Source organism: Rhinatrema bivittatum, chromosome 2 (genome assembly GCF_901001135.1).
Source record: "Rhinatrema bivittatum chromosome 2, aRhiBiv1.1, whole genome shotgun sequence".
NCBI classification, from domain to species: Eukaryota; Metazoa; Chordata; class Amphibia; order Gymnophiona; family Rhinatrematidae; genus Rhinatrema; species Rhinatrema bivittatum.
Window position 1 is genome coordinate 370,809,235 of NC_042616.1, and position 6,501 is coordinate 370,815,735.

Genomic DNA, 6,501 nt, shown 5'->3' on the forward strand with positions numbered 1-6,501 from the left:
CCCTCATCCGTTGTCTTCTATCTGTCAACCAGTTTGTAATCCACGCCAACATCTTGGAGCTGACTCCCAAGCTTCTCATTTTGTTGATGAGTCCTCTGTGTGGGACTGTTTCTAAAGCTTTACTAAAATCCAAGTAAATTACATCGAGCGCTCTTCCCTGATCTTGTTCTCTAGTCACCCCATCAAAGAAATCAATTAGATTCGTCTGACAGGTCCTTCCCCTGGTGAATCCATGCTGCTTCTGATCGAGCAACCCACCGGATTGTAGATAGTTCACTATCCTTTCCTTCAGCAGAGTCTCCATTCATTTTCCCACCACCAAGGTGATGCTAACCGGTTTGTAGTTTCCAGCCTCTTCTCTGCTCCACTCTTGTGAACTGGGACCACCACTGCTCTTCTCCAGTCACTAGGCACTACACCCTTTTCCAAAGATCTATTGAACAGGTCACACAGTGGACCCGCCAGCACATCTGAGTTCCCTCAGTATTCTGGGGTGAACCTCATCAGGCCCCATGGTTTTGTCCAATTTCAGTTTTCTTAGCTCTTCCCATACAATTTTCTCAGTGGAAGGGAGTGGGCAGTGGAGTGCCTCAGGGATCTGTATTGGGACCCTTACTTTTCAATATATTATAAATGATCTGGAAAGAAATACGAGTGAGATAATCAAATTTGCAGATGATACAAAATTGTTCAGAGTAGTTAAATCACAAGCAGATTGTGACAAATTGCAGAAAGACCTTGTGGACTGGAAAATTGGGCATAAAAATGGCAGATGAAATTTAATGTGGATAAGTGCAAGGTGATGCATATAGGGAAAAATAACCCATGCTATAGTTACGCAATGTTAGGTTCCATATAGGTGCTACAACCCAAGAAGAGATCTAGGCGTCATAGTGGATAACACATGAAATCGTCGGTTCAATGTGCTGCGGCAGTCAAAAAAGCAAACAGAATGTTGGGAATTATTAGAAAGGGAATGGTGAATAAAACGGGAAAATGTCATAATGCCTCTGTATTGCTCATGGTGAGACCGCACCTGAATATTGTGTACAATTCTGGTCGCCGCATCTCAAAAAAGATATATAGTTGCGATGGAGAAGGTACAGAGAAGGGCTACCAAAATAAGGGGAATGGAACAACTCCCCTACAAGGAAAGACTAAAGAGTTTAGGACTTTTCAGCTTGGAGAAGAGATGGCTGAGGGGGATATGATAGAGTTGTTTAAATCATGAGAGGTCTAGAACGGGTAGGTAGATGTGAATCGGTTATTTACTCTTCGGATAATAGAAGACTAGGGGGCACTCCATGAAGTTAGCATGTGGCACATTTAAAACTAATCGGAGAAAAGTTCTTTTTTACTCAACGCACAATTAAACTCTGGGAATTGTTGCCAGAGGATGTGGTTAGTGCAGTTAGTGTAGGGTGGTTTAAAAAAGAATTGGATAAGTTCTTGGTTCACGGATTGTCATGAGTGGCATACAGCCTTACCAGGCTATAACTTTTAAGGAATGACAGAAAGGACAAAAAAGGGGAAGAGTAGCACTTTATGTCAAAAATAATATCCAAGCAACTGAACTGCAAGGAAAGTGGGGTAGAGAAGAAGCATTATGGGCCGAATTTAAAAAAGATGACATTACATCCATTTTTACTGGAGTAATGTACAGGCCTCCGACTCAAACGGAAGAAATAGACAGAGATCTGATCAAAGACATTATAAAGGTGGGAAAGAAGAGGGAAGTGTTGATTGTTGGTGACTAATCTGCTGGAGAATCCCTTCTGCAGAATCTAACAGAAATAGAGAAATAGTGGATGCCCTGCAAGGGATTCTGTTCAAACAATGGTAATGGAACCCACGAGGGAGGGAGTTTTACTTGACCTAGTTCTCACTAGGTCTCTAATGTCTGGGTTGGTGCCCACCCCAGCACCAGTGATCAGCAAACAGTATGGTTTGATATTGCAATAGGATCCGGAGAAGTGGTCACAAAGACCTGAGTTTTGAACTTCAAAAAAACAGACTTTGTCGAATGGGGAAATATCTGGAGGCAGAACTTGAAGACTGGGAGAAAATGGGAGAGGTCGAACAACAGTGGGCCAAACTAAAAGGAGCAATTACAAAAGCAACAAATCTGTATGTTTAAAAAAGTAAACAAAGTAAGAGAAAATAAGAATCCCAATCTGGTTCACAAAGGAGGTGGTGATGTAATAAAAGCAAATAAGCAGCTTTTAAGAAATATAAAGAATCCCAAAAAGTGAAACATAGGGAGGATTATCTGGCGAAACTGAGGGAGATGAAAAAAGTAATCAAGAAATCAAAAAGTCAGGCAGAGGAAAGGATTGCCAAGTAGATAAAGCGAGGTGACAAAACATTTTTCAGATATATCAGAGAAAGGTACATAGTGGTATAGTGAAATTGAAAGGATCAATGGGTGGAGAGAGATGATGAATTAGCAGAAATATTAAACAAATACTTCAGTTCAGTGTTCACTAAAGAAGACCCTGGAGAAGGACCGTCACTTGATATTTGGAACACTTTTCACTATTTTTCCTGGCACTGAAGTCAGGCTAACTGGTTTGTAGTTTCCCAGATTGCCCCTGGAGCCCTTTTTAAATATTGGGGTTACATTAGCCACCCTCCTGTCTTCGGGTACAATGGATGATTTTGATAGGTTACAGATTTTTACTAATAAGTTTGAAATTTCATTTTTTAGTTCCTTCAGAACCCTGGGGTGTATACCATCCGGTCCACATGATTTACTACTGGGGGAGGTTAATTGAATCCTAGCCAATTGTTCCCTTAAATGGATCAGCTCCATTTTAATTTTTGACAGCTGAAGGCAAAAGGGACAGCCTTTGGTTCTCCAAATGATAGACCTTGGGACATAAGCACCACAGATGACATTGTTGAATTGAATTAAAGCCATTCTCTCTGATTAATTAAAATCCTAAAGAATAAGGTAAGATATGGTTAGTCCTTAGCAAAGATTTTTAATAGGTATTTGAACTAAATGTATGTGTTATCCAGTAAAGATTAATAGGCAGAGTATGCAAACCAAACAATAGCTAGGAGGACTTTTTTAATTCTAAGCCCTAGAAAGCAGACAAAATAGCTCTCTTTCAGGTTTCAATTCTAACAGCAAGGCACAATCTTCAGCAAATACAAAGGTACACAGAGAGAAGACACCCTGCCCCCCCCCAATCTAGGGCGAAAGCATCCAAGGCCAGTTTTCCATGTGCCCTGTTCCAAGGAGCCGCAAACAAGTCCTCTCCAGGGTTCCCCAGAAGCTGAAGACCCGATTCGCTAACCCCTGGGTCAGGGACCATTCATTGGAGTCTGAAGGACCGACTCAGACTGTCTACCACCCCATTCTCTAGACTGAAAATATCACCACTTGGTTATCCAGATGAATACAACTTTGTTGGACAGGTGATCTCTGAAAGCCTAAGGATTGACCAGAGCTCCAGGAAGTTTATCTGGTACTGATGTTCCCAAGTGGACCAATTGCCTTGAGTGCCAATTGGACCAATTGCCTTGAGTGCAAAGCCCATCAACATGAGCTCCCCAACCCAAGTTGGATGTATCTGTGATCAGGACGATTTGGATCAGAGGAATTTGGAAGAGAATTCCCTGAACCAAATTGGAATTGACCCACCACCAGGAAAGTGAATCCTGGAATAATGGAGTGACTCTGATGCAATCCTGGAGGACCTGAGTAGCTTAGAGCCATTGAGACCTGAAGGTCCATTGGGCTCTTCATATGTGCAGTCTTGCCATGGGAATGACTTGAACGGTTGAAGCTGCCATTGCCCAACATCTGCTGACTGTTGAATCTCTGCCACCATGGCTGTCAGAGTGACAGCCCATAGCTGCAAGAGGAAGACCTTCACCTGAGTCGTGTCTAGCAGAGCTCCTATAAACTCCAATTTAGGAGACAGGTTGAGATAAGATTTTGTGTAGTTGATGACGAACACCTGGATGGTCGCATGCGTTGACTCTTCAGCTCCTGTCTGAGATGTGCTCTTAACCAGCCAATCGTCCAAATAGAGCCACCACCACGGCTAAGCATTATGTAAAGTCTTGTGGGGTGGATGCAAACCCAAACAGCAGAATGCAATACTGAAGATGCAGGTTTCCCACCACGATTCTGAGATACTGCCTGTGATTAAGGAAGATCTCTGTAAGAGTAGGCATCATTGAGATCAAGAGAGCATAGCTAGTCCCCTCTTTGAAGAAAAGGGATCAAGGTGCTGAGGGAAATCATCTTGAACATTTTTTTTTTTTTTTAGAACTTTGTTCAAGGCTCTTAGGTCTAGGATGGGACAGAAACCCTCTGTTTTCTTTGGAATCGGGAAGTATCTAAAGTAAAAATCCAATCCTTCGCTGCCCTATTGGAGCAGGCTCGATCACTCTGGCCATTGAGAGGGAAAAGAATTCCAAAATTATTTCCTATAAACTACCGAGATAGGCTCGGAGGGTGGTTTAATGTGTACCTTCTGTGAATTATGCCAAGAACCCATTGATCTGAGGTTATACTGGGCCACTGCTTTGTATAGAACTGTAGTCTGCCCCTGACTGGGAGATCCTTCAGCATGTGTGTCAGTATCCTGGCTATGTTCTCTCTGGTCCAGTCAAAATCCTGTGCCCAGAGTTGGATGCCATCTGGATGCCATCTGGGGCTTAAGCACCCTCTGCTGCCAGGGACTGTGACATGGAGCCTGCTGCTGATGGGACAGAGAGGGTAGAGAATAATGTCTCCTCAGGCAGAAGAAAGAATTCATCTGCCCAGGTCTCTGGTAGCTCCGGGATAAGGAGATCTGTTTCAGAGTGACTGTGGAGAGCTGCTTAAGCATTGCAGAGTGATCATGGATCTGCACTTTTGCATCCTTTACTTGATCTCTGAAGAGATTCTCTCCCATGCATCAAGTCGCTTCTGCATTTTCGGGTAAGATTAGAGGCTCACAGCCAGGCAAGTCTCGGGCCCTGATCCCAATGGCAAAGGCTCTCTATGCCACTCCAAAAACATAGTAGGTTGATTGGACCCCCTTGTTTTACACACTCCGTGCACTTGTTCACCAGTGACTGGAAGGGTCTCTTGCTGCTTCTGAGGAAACTGCATGGCCACCTCCTGCACTTGCTTTCAGATTTATTGCATGTACTGGCCCATGAAGAGCTGGTAGGACACTATGCGGGCAATGAGTATAGCTTCTTGAAACACTTTCCTCTTAAGAGTATCCATGGCCATAGGATCCCTCCCCTATGGGATTGAGAAGTGGGTAATACAGCGTTTGGCCTTCTTGAGAGCATATTTGACTACCACTGATTGGTATGGAAGCTGACGCTTCTCAAATCTGTGAGCCCTTCTGAAAGAGGTATCACTGAAAGGAGAATCTCCCACGTCAATCATTCCATTTTTCTAAAAAAGACTGTCAGAAATAGAACTCACAAAAATAACTTTGCAATGGTTCATATCATACTTAGAGAATTGAAACTTCCAGGTAAAAATCAACAACACATTATCAGAAAAATTAAAATTTGACACAGGAGTTCCACAGGGTTCTGCGTTATCCGCAACACTAAAATCTATGGGGGTAATTTTCAAAGGAGTTACGCGCATAAATGTAACTACTATTGTAGCAATTTTCAAAAGCCATTTACTCACGTAAAGTGCACTTATGTGAATAAATCCTATGCACGATTCAATGGCATATATTGTAGCAATTTTCAAAAGCCCACTTACTCGAGTAAAGTGCATTTACATGCGTAAAACCCAGATTTACGCATGTAAATGCTTTTTAAAATCTGGCCCTATATGTTGCCATTATGCCACTTGCTCTCAGGTCTAGGTCTTACACATTTCATTTATGCTGACGACAGCATTCCAATTTCAGAAACCATTGAAACTACATATAAAAAAACTGCTATGTATTTATCCTACATAAAAAAAAACCTACTTACACTTATGAAACTCATCATAAATATGTCAAAAACAGAAATCATAATGCTGGAAAGAAAAATAAATAATGAACCGTTACCACTTCTGACATTAGAAGATAAACACACGATAATCTAGCCTGTACAACAGGTACGTGATCTGGGCTTCTTAACTGACGCGGAATTAAATTGCAAGGCGCACATTAAAACCAAAGTTAAAGAAGGTTACTACAAACTAGCTATACTGAAACGACTAAAACCTTTTCTGGACCAAAACGATTTCAGGACGACCCTTCAACTGCTAATTTTTGCCAATTTGGACTACTGTAACGGTTAACTACTATGTTTACCATTAACAACTTACACGCCCATTACAAATTCTACAGAATACAGCAGCCAGGATTCTTACCAAAAAAAATAAACATGATCATATCACACCAGTTCTTATATCATTACACTGGCTACTGATAAAATACAGAGTTGATTACAAAATCTTAACAACAATTCATAAAATTGTTTACGAAGAAAAAAGACTGGTTCAACACAGCAATAAAAATACATACCCCACAACGA